The sequence below is a fragment of the Struthio camelus genome, chromosome 1 (assembly GCF_040807025.1).
Source record: "Struthio camelus isolate bStrCam1 chromosome 1, bStrCam1.hap1, whole genome shotgun sequence".
Taxonomy (NCBI): domain Eukaryota; kingdom Metazoa; phylum Chordata; class Aves; order Struthioniformes; family Struthionidae; genus Struthio; species Struthio camelus.
In genome coordinates this window covers 164,892,851-164,905,707 of record NC_090942.1, presented here as the reverse complement: position 1 = coordinate 164,905,707, position 12,857 = coordinate 164,892,851, and positions in this window count along the sequence as shown.

Below are 12,857 nucleotides of genomic sequence, written 5' to 3'. Positions count from 1 at the left end.
CTTCAGGCTTTCCTGTTTTCTTTCTTCTACTGATCAGTTTCTGTACTTAGTAAACCTTTTTAGCAACCTGTATAAAAATATATAATTTTTTAATAGATTAGTGTACTTTGTACACATAATAAAATTTTCACTATTTTGTCTTTAGAGCTTCATTTTGAATGCTTTTATTTTAAATGTATTGCATTTGCAGATAATGCAAAACAGCTTTAACAAGGTTCTTCACAAATGATCCCTAAAGAATCTAAACAGTCAAGTGATAAAAGTGTAAGTCCATACACGGATCTAGGCAAGATGGGGGAAGGGGAGTGGTATAGTGGCAGGAGAGTCTGTAATACACTGCTCAAGTCAGGATGCCTCCAGCGGGTGCATACAGCCAGGGGAGACAGCATAGGACATGGCTATGGAGGATCCTCTTGCACCTCTCCTGGGAAGCTTGCATGCTTGACTGGCTCTCTGAAATGCCTGTACACCAATGCACGCAGCATGGAGAATAAACAGGAAGAGTTAGAGATCTGTGTGCGGTCGCAGGGCCATGATCTCATTGCAGTGACAGAGACATGGTGGGATAGTTCACATGACTGGGATGCTGTCATGGATGGCTATGTGCTTTTTAGGAAAGACAGGCCAGGAAGGCGAGGTGGTGGAGTTGCCCTTTATGTGAGGGAGCAGCTAGAATGTATGGAGCTCTGCCTCGGGGTGGATGAAGAGCAAGTTGAGAGCCTATGGATAAAGGATTAAAGGGCAGGCTAACATGGGTGACACTGTTGTGGGGGTTTACTGCAGGCCACCTGACCAGGAGGAAGTCATCGATGAGGCCTTCTACAGACAGCTGGAAGTAGCCTCACGATCACAGGCCCTGGTTCTCCTGGGAGACTTCAACCACCCTGACATCTGCTGGGAAGACAGCACAGCTAGGCACAGTCAAAGAGGTTCCTGCAGAGCACTGATGATAACTTCTTGACCCAGGTGGTGGAGACGCCAACGAGGAGAGGTGCAATGCTAGACCTTGTACTAACGAACACAGAAGGTCTAGTTGGAGAGGCGAAGGTTGGGGGCAGCCTCGGCTGCAGTGACCATGAGATGGTGGAGTTCAGGATCCTACGAGGAGGGAGCAGGGCAATGAGTAGGATCGCAACGCTGGACTTGAGGAGAGCTGACTTTGGCCTCTTCGGGGAGCTACTTAGGGGAATCTCATGGGGTAGGGCCCTAGAAGAAAGAGGGGTCCAAGAAAGCTGGTTAATATTCAAGCATCACCTCCTCCAGGCTCAAGATGGGTGCATCCCTCTGAGCAAGAAATCCAGCAAAACAGGCAGGAGAGCTGCATGGATGAGCAAGGAACTCCTGGCAAAACTCCAACAGAAGAAGGAAGTACACAGAATGTGGAAAAGGGGACAGGCCACTTGGGAGGAATACAGGGATGTTGTCAGAGCGTGCAGGGATGCGACAAGGAAGCCTAAGGCCCAGTTGGAACTAAATCTGGCAAGGGATGTCAAGGACAACAAGAAGGGGTTCTTCAAATACATCAATAGCGAAAGGAAGACTAGGGAAGACGTCGGCCCGCTGCTGAATGGGGCGGGTGCCCTGATAACAAAGGATATAGAGAAGGCAGAGTTATTGAATGCCGCCTTTGCTTCAGTCTTCACTGCTAAGGCCAGCCCTGGGGAATTCCAGACCTTGGAGACAAGAGAGGAAGTCTGGAGAAAGGAAGACTCTCCCTTGGTGGAGGAGGATCAGGTTAGAGATCTTTTGTCCAAACTTGACATCCATAAATCCATGGGCCCCGACAGGATGCACCCGCGAGTGCTGAGGAAGCTGGCGGATGTTATTGCTAGGCCACTGTCCATCATCTTGGAAAGGTCCTGGAGATCAGGAGAGGTGCCTGAGGCCTGGAAGAAAGCCAATGTCACGCCAGTCTTCAAAAAGGGCAAGAAGGAGGAGCCAGGGAACTACAGGCCTGTCAGCCTCCCCTCCATGCCTGGCAAGGTGATGGAACAGCTCCTCCTGGAGGTCCTCACTAAGCATCTGGAGGACAAGAAGGTGATCGGGAGTAGTCAGCATGGATTCACCAAAGGGAAATCATGCTTGACCAATCTGATAGCCTTCCGTGATGGAGTGACTGGCTGGGTGGATGAGGGCAGAGCAGTGGATGTTGTCTCCCTGGCCTTCAGCAAGGCTTTGGACACTGTCTGCCATCACATCCTCGTAGGTATACTCAGGAAGTGTGGGTGGGATGAGTGGACGGTGAGGTGGATTGAGAACTGGCTGGACGGCCGAGCTCAGAGGGTTGTGGTGAATGGCACAGAGTCAAGTTGGAGGCCTGAAGCTAGCGGTGTCCCGCAGGGGTCAGTCCTGGCTCCAGTCTTGTTCAATATATTCATCAGTGACCTGGAGGAAGGGACAGAGTGCACCCTCAGCAAGTTTGCTGATGATACTAGACTGGGGGGAGTGGCTGACACACCAGAAGACTGTGCTGCCCTTCAGAGGGACCTGGACAGGCCGGAGAGCTGGGCGGAGAGGAACCTCCTGAAGGTCAACAAAGGCAAGGGCAGGGTCCTGCACCTAGGGAGGAATAATCCCATGCAGCAGGACAGGCTGGGGGTTGACCTGCTGGAAAGTAGCTCTGCCGAGAAGTAGCTGGCAGTCCTGGTGGACAACAAGTTAAGCATGAACCAGCAGTGTGGCCTTGTGGCCAAGAAGGCCAACGGTCTCCTGGGGTGCATGAGGCAGAGTGTTGCCAGCAGGTGGAGGGAGGTGATCCTGCCCCTCTCCTCAGCCCTGGGGAGCCTGCATTTGGAGTACTGTGTCCAATTCTGGGCTCCCCAGGACAAGAGAGACATGGCACTCCTGGAGAGAGTCCAGCAGAGGGCTACCAAGATGATGAGGGGACTGGAGCATCTCTCGTCTGAAGAAAGGCAGAGAGAGCTGGGCCTGTTCAGCCTGGAGAAGAGAAGGTTGAGAGGCGATCTCATCAACGTGTATAAGTATCTGAAGGGGGAGTGTCAAGAGGATGAGGCCAGCCTCTTCTCCGTGGTGCCCAGTGACAGGACAAGAGGCAATGGGCAGAAACTGAACCACAGGAAGTTCCACCTGAACGTGAGGAAAAACTTCTTCCCTGTGAGGGTGACAGAGCACTGGAACAGGTTGCCCAGAGAGGTAGTGGAGTCTCCTTCGCTGGAGATATTCAAAACCCATCTGGATGTGATCCTGGGCAATATGCTCTAGAGGACCCTGCTTGAGCCAGGGGGGTTGGACTAGATGATCTCCAGAGGTCCCTTCCAACCTAAACCGTTCTGTGATTCTGTGATCTATAACTGATGACAGAGAGGAAAGAAAAAATAAAAATGTTTTACACTGGAAGGGCTGTTACCAGTAGACTGTCAAAGGAATCCAGCTTGGCCCAATCCTGTTCAATGTATCCACAAATGATCTAAAAAAGAGGCTAGACAGAAATGAAAAAATAATCTCCCATTGCCAAGTATCATGAGCTAAAAACTAAAATGAAGTTGCAGAAGAATCTCAGAGTGACTGACTGCTGAGTGATGTGCTAGCGGATGGGAGTTCTGTGTTGAAAACTGTAAAGAGGGAAAGTATTGGGAAAACAATTTAACTATACATACTGTAGTTTGTACCAGTCAGGAATGAAATCTGGGCTGTCATTGATTTCAAAAGAGTCAAAAGAGGAAGCTATTAGGCATTATTAGGAAAGGAATAAAGAGTAAGGAAAACAACATTGTTATGTTACTCTCTAAATCCATGCTGCTCCTATGAACTGTTCTATTTCTTCCATTTCCAAAATGATATAGTAGCATAGAAAAAGGTATCAGAAAGGGAAGAAAAGCATGATCAAAGATTCAGAATGCTCTAGAGGGAGAAATTAAATACAGTATCACTCTTCAGCTTAGAAAAGAGACTTCATGAGGGGAGTTGAGTTCTGTAACCTCATGAGTAACCTGAAGAAGATGGACTAGAGCACAACTATATGCTTTTTGTCATAACAAGAGCTATCAGTCAGAAGTTTTAAGATAGAGAAAAGCAAGCAACAATACAAATACAGTGGAATTCACTACCAGAAGCTGTAGAGGAGGTCAAAAATAAAAATAGTTTCATAAGAAATTAGACAAATTCATGAGAAATTGTTCCTACAGCAGCAACATATTAGCATTAACTTGCTCCTAGCTTATCAATGTCGGTCTATATTCCTTGCTAAGATAAGTTAAATAAAGTATTAAATTCATCACATTTCCCTGCTAGTAGAGAAAAACAGGAAGACTCTAGAGAGTCGATTAGGGACTAGAGAAAAGAAAAAGAGAAAGAGGCTTTGCTATGGTTTGCTTTGGACTGTAAGCTTTGCCTACAGTGTCTGAACAGCCAAATTGTCAAAAAGGCTACCCGCACAGCCAGATGGGCCCCTTCTCTTCTCATATAAGTTTTATAATGACCTCAGCAGCAGAATTTCTCTGAATAAGAAGAAAATAAGCTATCAGAATCTGGTCTTTTGACTTAGTTGAGAACAGGATCAGACCCTTATATTTTTGAAATGATAGACTAATTACAGCTGAATTGGAACATTACCTTTTAGAAACTTTTTAAAAGGTTAAATAAAAAGTATTCATTTGCAAGCTAAAGGTTTATTTATTTGCAATTCAGAGACAAAACTGTTCAGCTATTTCTGAATTAGAGCAGGGGTAGAAACGTTGTGTCAGACATTGAAGATGTTTATTCAGGTTCTTACTTGCATTTGGTTAATTAGGACATGGATGAAAGAATTTTGTTCAGTGATAAAGTATTGGTAGGGACTATTTCACAGCAAGGCTGGATATCAGGCCTGCTAGTGAGCTATGCAAAAGTGGAAACTGCAGTTGGTTCATATTTCATCCTTGTCTTTAGTTCTTGCTGTAGAGTGGGTTTTCTTTGCCTAGAAGGACAGTTTATCATAATTGAAAGATGCTCCATTACAGTGTACACAGTAATAATAATATTCAAACTAAGACTTCAAGAATTTGTATTCAGTTGTATTCCAAGATTTCACATCTTCCCCTCTCCAATGTGTTTGTCAAAATGGAAAGAGAAATTACTAATCCTTCACGGTAAATAAAGATAAGAGAGCCTTGGAGCATATTACAAATGACCTCAAAATGCAGAAATTTGAAAACACTGAAATCCTCTGTACCGAGCACCAACATAATCACAGACGATCCTTTCATAACCCTCCGCTCAGTAGTTACTGGCAGGACTGCATTGGACTTCTTTTCCTTTTGATTTTTTTTAGTTTTTAAACTAACACAGATGAGGTAGAAAGACAACAGTCAGCCAGCTAGAAACGTTTTTGGCAAGGAGTAAATGCATGGGGTGCAAACATCAGTTCTATGCTGAGAAGTCCGCAGCCTCCTCGCCACCTCGGGGCTGGGCTGCCCGGGCTCGAGGCCAGCTTGGCTGCAGTTGCTGGGCCAGAGCAGACTGAGGAAGGGCTGTGACGAGGCGCATGGGGGCTGCCCGGCCTTGGCTCGGGAGCTGCTGCTCAGGCATCGCCCACGGTCCCGGCTGGAGCTGCGCTGCTGTCATACGGGAGGCCCAGTGACAAAAAGACACAGAAGCAGCACGGTCCTGGGAAGCCACTTTCTGTGCCAACAGCAATCAGAGGCCAGCTAGTGATAACTCCAAGCAGCCGTAAGCCTCGTGGGAGACAGACTAAATAACAGAGTCCTCGTATCAGGCTCCTCCTCATCCTTCCCCTGCAGCTCAACAAGGTATAGAGCAGAAGCTTAATCCCCAGAATCTGCTCCCAGTGGCTTTCTTTTGTTTCATATATGAAGCACTGGCTCTCCAGCCATCTCCATTAAGGATTTTGCAGTCCAGATTTAGAATGGTCTGCCTAACCGTTTACAGCTTGAGACTACTTATGAGGTCCTGAACCAAAACTGCCTGGGAGAGACAGGAATTTGACCCCTCAAGCAATATTCTGGAAACGTCTTTTAGCGCTAAATATATTTACAAAAAATGAATGACTCCCTATCCTTGTCCAGTTCCTTGGCTCGCTCCTGGAAGATTTTAGTCCCTGTTTGCACGGACGTCTCAGAAGGGAGAGCAGAAAGGGCTGGGCATCGTTCTGAAATGAGAACTGATAGTAAGGATGACTCAGTGCACAGAACCGATTTTGCTATTTTATTTTTAATCAAGTGTGCCCAGAAAGCCTCATTTTCGTAAACCCTTGTTAAGGATATTTACAACACCTGTTTTCTGACATTTTTCTACTATTTGAAATCAAATTGCGCATATCCCAGTTAATAACAAAAAATGTCCTTGTGTTGTCCAGAGTTGACACTTTCCCTACCTTTAGTTGTGTTTGTCCTACTAGATCAGTTTCTAGTGCGTTTTCACCGAGATTATTCCCCTACAAAATGTTGGGTGAATTTTTCTGCATTTCAGTTCTCCTTTTTGGTGAAAAGAGGATCCGCTTCATAAGGCTCACGTTGGAACCTTTCTTCCTCTCTGACTAGATACCATGGGTAACCCTGTAGCCATGTTTTTATGCCAAGGTGTCCATAGCAGGGGAAGCTTACACAGCTCCAAAAGCACACAGATTGCCTTATACAAATATACTGCAATGTTCATTTAAGTTTTGATATAACAATCCATCTTGTTGGAAAAGGAGTTTGTCTACTACAGAAGCACAGCTGGCAGTTAAAACAATCACATTTTTAAGTCTCTTAAATGCTGATTGAAAAAAAAATTGGTTATTAAGTTTTCATTTTCCTCAGAAAAGTGCAATATTTTGATTTGTTTGTATAAAACATGCTATTCTACATATATTTCACTCCCTGTAGTGGTGTACTTTCATATAAAATTGCAGGTTTTTGAGATTCTTATTAATAGGAGAAAATTCACTTTCTCGTAGTATTGAGAATCATAACAGATGAGCAGGGATGAAACAGGAAGTGGAAGAAACAACGTGCATATTGTGTGCCCTTCATTAATAATGAGCAGAATATAAGTGCCTGAAAGTGTTTTCATATTCCAGGCAGATAATTGAAATTAGATGGTGACCTAGAGCTCATTAAGAAACATGAGATAGATTGATTATACTGTACTGTGCCTCTTCCCCCAAAGAGCATTATTTCATTAAAACTTGTTTCTTGCAAACCTTTTCTGTATCCTTTTATCACACAAACAAAACATAGTCAAACAGAAGAAAATATACCTTCTGTATCTTCTTCTCATGTTTCACATTTTATAATGAAGACATCAGTTCTTATCTCAGGTTAATATCGATGTGCACAACAGACTAGCAAAGTCTCCAGACTAAATGGATCCATTAAGGGTGACCCTGTAATCATGATGAGTTGCTCTAACCTATAACTATGTCCCTAGACAACACATTTCATCGCAGATCTGAAATGTTTGCTTGCAGGCTACAGCTGTCCCTGAAGAACAAGTTGCACTTTATCTCATTGGTAACAGGGAAGCAGTGATCATTTCAAAGTTAATTTTAACCGCACTCTTTTCATTCAAGAATTGTCATGTTTTAGCCCTTTATTATTATTGTGATATACCAGAAGCTATATGTAAAATGCTGTGTTAACAGAAGTTTGTTGTGTTCATCCATTGCACACGGAAATGCATGGATGCTTATAAGATGCAATTCTTAGTTCGGTGTGTTGGTAACAAATGAAAGTCATTACAATGTGCTGGACTTTTTAGGGTACAGGTTCATGTTATGCTTAATTCAACTTAACTGCCAAAGTGTTGATCCTGCTCTCCCTTTTTCCCTGTCCCAGCTGCTTCCCTTGCATTCGCAATCACGTGCCAACATGGTTATTTGTATCAGTTCACGGATTTGCCCCAGGAAATGCATCCACCCTCTGCTGGACTGGTCTCCTGTGCTGGCACCGACTGGACATAAGGTTCTGGGCCATCACGCAGCCTCTAAACTGCAGCAGCAGGACCACAGGCAGCTGGCACAACCCTGTCGCTTCAGCCTGCTGTTAGCTCAGTTGAGCCATAAAGCATAACTCCATCCAGGATGTCCTGAGTGAAGTGGACTGGTGGCTCCATCTCTTTGATGCCACAAAATACACCTTCTCAGCTTACACCAATGAATGGTCCGATCAGTGGTTTAAGCCAAGAGGTGTGTATCTGAAGCCATCGGTCTTGACAGAAGTGCAGTACAAAAGCAGGCAGTGAAGGGATCTGTCACAGCTAATATTAAACCTCCTTGTTAGATGACCAGAGACCCTTGGTGTTTAGGAACAGCACCCTTGGAAGAAAGCCAATGTCACGCCAGTCTTCAAAAAGGGCAAGAAGGAGGAGCCAGGAAACTACAGGCCTGTCAGCCTCCCCTCCATGCCTGGCAAGGTGATGGAACAGCTCCTCCTGGAGGTCCTCACTAAGCATCTGGAGGACAAGAAGGTGACTGGGAGTAGTCAGCATGGATTCACCAAAGGGAAATCATGCTTGACCAATCTGATAGCCTTCCGTGATGGAGTGACTGGCTGGGTAGATGAGGGCAGAGCAGTGGATGTTGTCTCCCTGGCCTTCAGCAAGGCTTTGGACACTGTCTGCCATCACATCCTCGTAGGTATACTCAGGAAGTGTGGGTGGGATGAGTGGACGGTGAGGTGGATTGAGAACTGGCTGGACGGCCGAGCTCAGAGGGTTGTGGTGAATGGCGCAGAGTCAAGTTGGAGGCCTGAAGCTAGTGGTGTCCCGCAGGGGTCAGTCCTGGGTCCAGTCTTGTTCAATATATTCATCAGTGACCTGGAGGAAGGGACAGAGTGCACCCTCAGCAAGTTTGCTGATGATACTAAACTGGGGGGAGTGGCTGACACACCAGAAGACTGTGCTGCCCTTCAGAGGGACCTGGACAGGCCGGAGAGCTGGGCGGAGAGGAACCTCCTGAAGGTCAACAAAGGCAAGGGCAGGGTCCTGCACCTAGGGAGGAATAATCCCATGCAGCAGGACAGGCTGGGGGTTGACCTGCTGGAAAGTAGCTCTGCCGAGAAGGACCTGGGAGTGCTGGTAGACAACAAGTTAAACATGAGCCAGCAGTGTGGCCTTGTGGCCAAGAAGGCCAACGGTCTCCTGGGGTGCATGAGGCAGAGTGTTGCCAGCAGGTGGAGGGAGGTGATCCTGCCCCTCTCCTCAGCCCTGGGGAGCCTGCATTTGGAGTACTGTGTCCAATTCTGGGCTCCCCAGGACAAGAGAGACATGGCACTCCTGGAGAGAGTCCAGCGGAGGGCTACCAAGATGATGAGGGGACTGGAGCATCTCTCCTCTGAAGAAAGGCAGAGAGAGCTGGGCCTGTTCAGCCTGGAGAAGAGAAGACTGAGAGGTGATCTCATCAACGTGTATAAGTATCTGAAGGGGGAGTGTCGAGAGGATGAGGCCAGCCTCTTCTCCATGGTGCCCAGCAACAGGACAAGAGGCAGTGGGCAGAAACTGAACCACAGGAAGTTCCACCTGAACGTGAGGAAAAACTTCTTCCCTGTGAGGGTGACAGAGCACTGGAACAGGTTGCCCAGAGAGGTAGTGGAGTCTCCTTCGCTGGAGATATTCAAAACCCGTCTGGATGTGATCCTGGGCAATATGCTCTAGAGGACCCTGCTTGAGCCAGGGGGGTTGGACTAGATGATCTCCAGAGGTCCCTTCCAACCTAAACGATTCTGTGATTCCCAGGCCCAGGAATTTGAAGCTCAGGAGTGAAAACCCAGAAATCAGAAATTGTCCCCAAACTGAGAGCTTGTTGTTTCAAGAGGGGTTCTTTTGAGAAAATAAATTGTGGTTTTTAAGCAGTTTCCCAACATTTGAACCTACCACCCTCCCACTAGAGTATGTGCGTGAGACAGTTACCAGCTGTAATAACTGTCCCCACACAAAAATGCAGGTCCTGTGCGTCAGCCCTGAGCCCCCACTGTTGTTTCCATCCCTTCTGTTCCCTTCTAGAAGGGTATGGACCCTTCTAGAAGTAGTTACCTAGCAAGTTCCTGTAGTGCTCTGCCATGCTCCAGCAATCTTCCACCTCCTCTTGCTGACCTCCTTTCAGTCACAAACATCTGCTGCAACCTGCTACTTTCCCCAGAGCTTTGGCAAGGTCCCAAAGCTGCATTGTGCTCCTTTGCCTTTCTGCAGTTGCCACATTGGATCCCCTCAACCTCTTTCCGGAGAGCGGGCTTCCCAGGGACTTTAGACTTAACCCATTTCTTTTTCCTGCACCCATAGTGTGTACCTGAAGTGGATGCTTAACGTGTGAAGAAGTGCAGGTTTTGCTGTTCCACATCAGCACCACTGTTTTTCCCTGCTCAGAAGTAAATTTGTAGGAGAAGGTAAGGGCTGCATGCCCACATTAATGCTGCCTGCTCACGCAACGGAGTTGCAGAGCTGCACAGACTTCGCATCCCCCTGGTACCTGCAGGATTTGCCTCAGCACTGCAACTACTTGTAGAAATGGCCAGAGGGAAGGCCCAAACAAAACATCTAAACAGACCTACATTTACTTTCTGATGAGGCCTATGTGAGAAACACATAGATTAGGTCCAGAACCTGCCAGCAAGAATTATCAGTACTGACTCTGTATCTTCTAAAGACATCAAGAAATATGGAGATGACCCTACTAAATGCTTCATATACCGACTGACTTGGGCTAAATGCAAATTTCTATTGCGTGTAGTGTGCAGAACTCACCTAGATGGTCTGTTGTTCCCGGATCAGGTTCTAGTTTCTTATCTTAATACTGCTCTTGTATTACTCATCTCCTCTCAGTTCTGCTCATTCTGCCTCTTACACCTAGAATATATTGTAACCCCAATGACGCCCTCCTCCTGAACTCCCTTGGTCCAAGTCATGGCTTTCCCTTCACTTCTCTTGAGAAGTCCAGTGTTTGAAGCTCCACCTGCCCAAATTGATCACTGAAAAGCTACTGGCAATATGTGTGCTCAGATTCTCATCAACTTTACTGAAATTTTGATCTGTTTTTTCTGTCTGATTTCTGCTGCTTCTAGAGAGTAGGTCTTCTTTTCTTCACTTATATCGAGGCAGGCACTATAGCTAGTAACTTATTTCCATGACCAATTGTCTCAAAGAGCAAGCTTGGCTTGCAGTGTAATGCAGCTTGCGTTTATTTGTATTTGTGAAAGTAAAATAAAAATTTCTAACCTATTCCTTATTAGAGCTCAAGGTTTTACCATGTTTTTCTTAAGTCATTCTTCCAGCAGAAACACAAAACCATGTGTTCATGTTCTGGCTCTTAAATAAAGGAAGAGGTGCTTTCAAAATATGTGTAGCTGTGATTTTTATACACATAAAGTATTTGTATTTAATGATTTGGGTGTTTAAGCAACTTCTGTAGGGCATGATTTTAAAGCATTTCAGTTCACCTTTAAAATTAAATTCCATGCTTCCAGGAAATCCATTTCCCTTTCTTCATCAGTGGCATCGTTTTACATATTCTGAGCTGGAAACCACACCTTCAGCCTACAGCGAGCCCTAGCTGAAGTTTCTTCTGCTTTCCATACAGCAGACAATGGCAGAGAAAGCAAGGAAGAGTAGCTCTGGGGAGTTGGATCAGATGTGGCAGTCCTTGCCTCCTTGGCCCCAACCCAAGGATCTGGTTGGAGTTGCCTTGGGAGCTGCCCTCCAATTATTTCCCCCAACCCCTCCACCCCACAGCTTTAGCACCCCAAAGCCTTTGCACCCCAGTATCCCAAAGTCCCCCACATCAGCCCTTCCCAAACTATTTAGTCCCCCATGATACAGGTACCCAAATCTCTCTTCCCAGCACTCCTGCCTCCCAAAGCTCTGCCTTCCGAGTTGCCAGCTCCCTGCAAATCCCTTCTGCTTGGAGGACCTCCAGAAATGGCTGGTTGCCTCAGGACCCCTCCAGACCCTGCTTCCAATCCTCCCAGCCCTGGCAGCACCATCGCAGTCCCACAAAGCTACCAGCTACCTCCCAAAGGTTGTCAGCCAAACTTTCCTCAGCTACAGCTTCTCTGAGGGACTTTCAGGCCTGGGCAACTGGAGTAGTCACCAAAGGTTTGGTTGGCTGACAGCTCACCACAGAAAAGGTGGCCATGCCCCCAGGAGCAACACGCTGGTGGTAGCCTTGCCCTCAAAGCACTTTCCTGAGCAGGCCTGGGTTTGACCCTGAAGTTTGCTAGCTAACTCAGGATCTGGTTCTGTGTATGCTTGAGGTGAGCTCCGTGTGAAAAGATCAGTGTTTAGGAGAGGTCTAAAACTAGTCTCACTCAGGAACAAGGTGCTCTTCCAGCAGACTCCCTTGATGGGCTGTATATAGCTGACATGGCCAGCCAGACCATGACCAGCTGCCATCTAACAGTGCTGAGTCCCCCTACAAAACGTAGCTATGGTGGCTTTCTTTAAAAAAGGGGGGGGGCTGGGTTGGGTGCCACTGGTTGTACAAAAGAGTAACAGTTTCAGAAGTCACCTAGGAGGAAGGAATCAGAAATCAATGCATGCTTAATCTGTCAGGACTGTCTGGACTGAACATCAATTTTGTATCCATTTAAAAATAATCTATAATCTTGTCTTGGAGAGTCTACACACATCTGTATTTTAACAGTCGTATTTTCTCTAGGGATGAGTCTACTGTGTCTGCAGGAGCAAACTGTGATTTGTCTGACTGATATTTTGCTCAGTTTTGTTCATCCCACTGCACCTCCCCAAAACCTGCCTGGGGCTTTCCTTCTTAGGGCAGGGTTACATGCCCAGTGGTTTATCATCATTTAAAATAGGGGTTTGGGGTGTTGCAGCATGGTCAGCTTTATTCTTTGTTCTTTACCATCCTTCAACATCAAAGACCCTTTATATAATACTGCATAGGATTTGAGCCGTTTTAAGAAATTTTA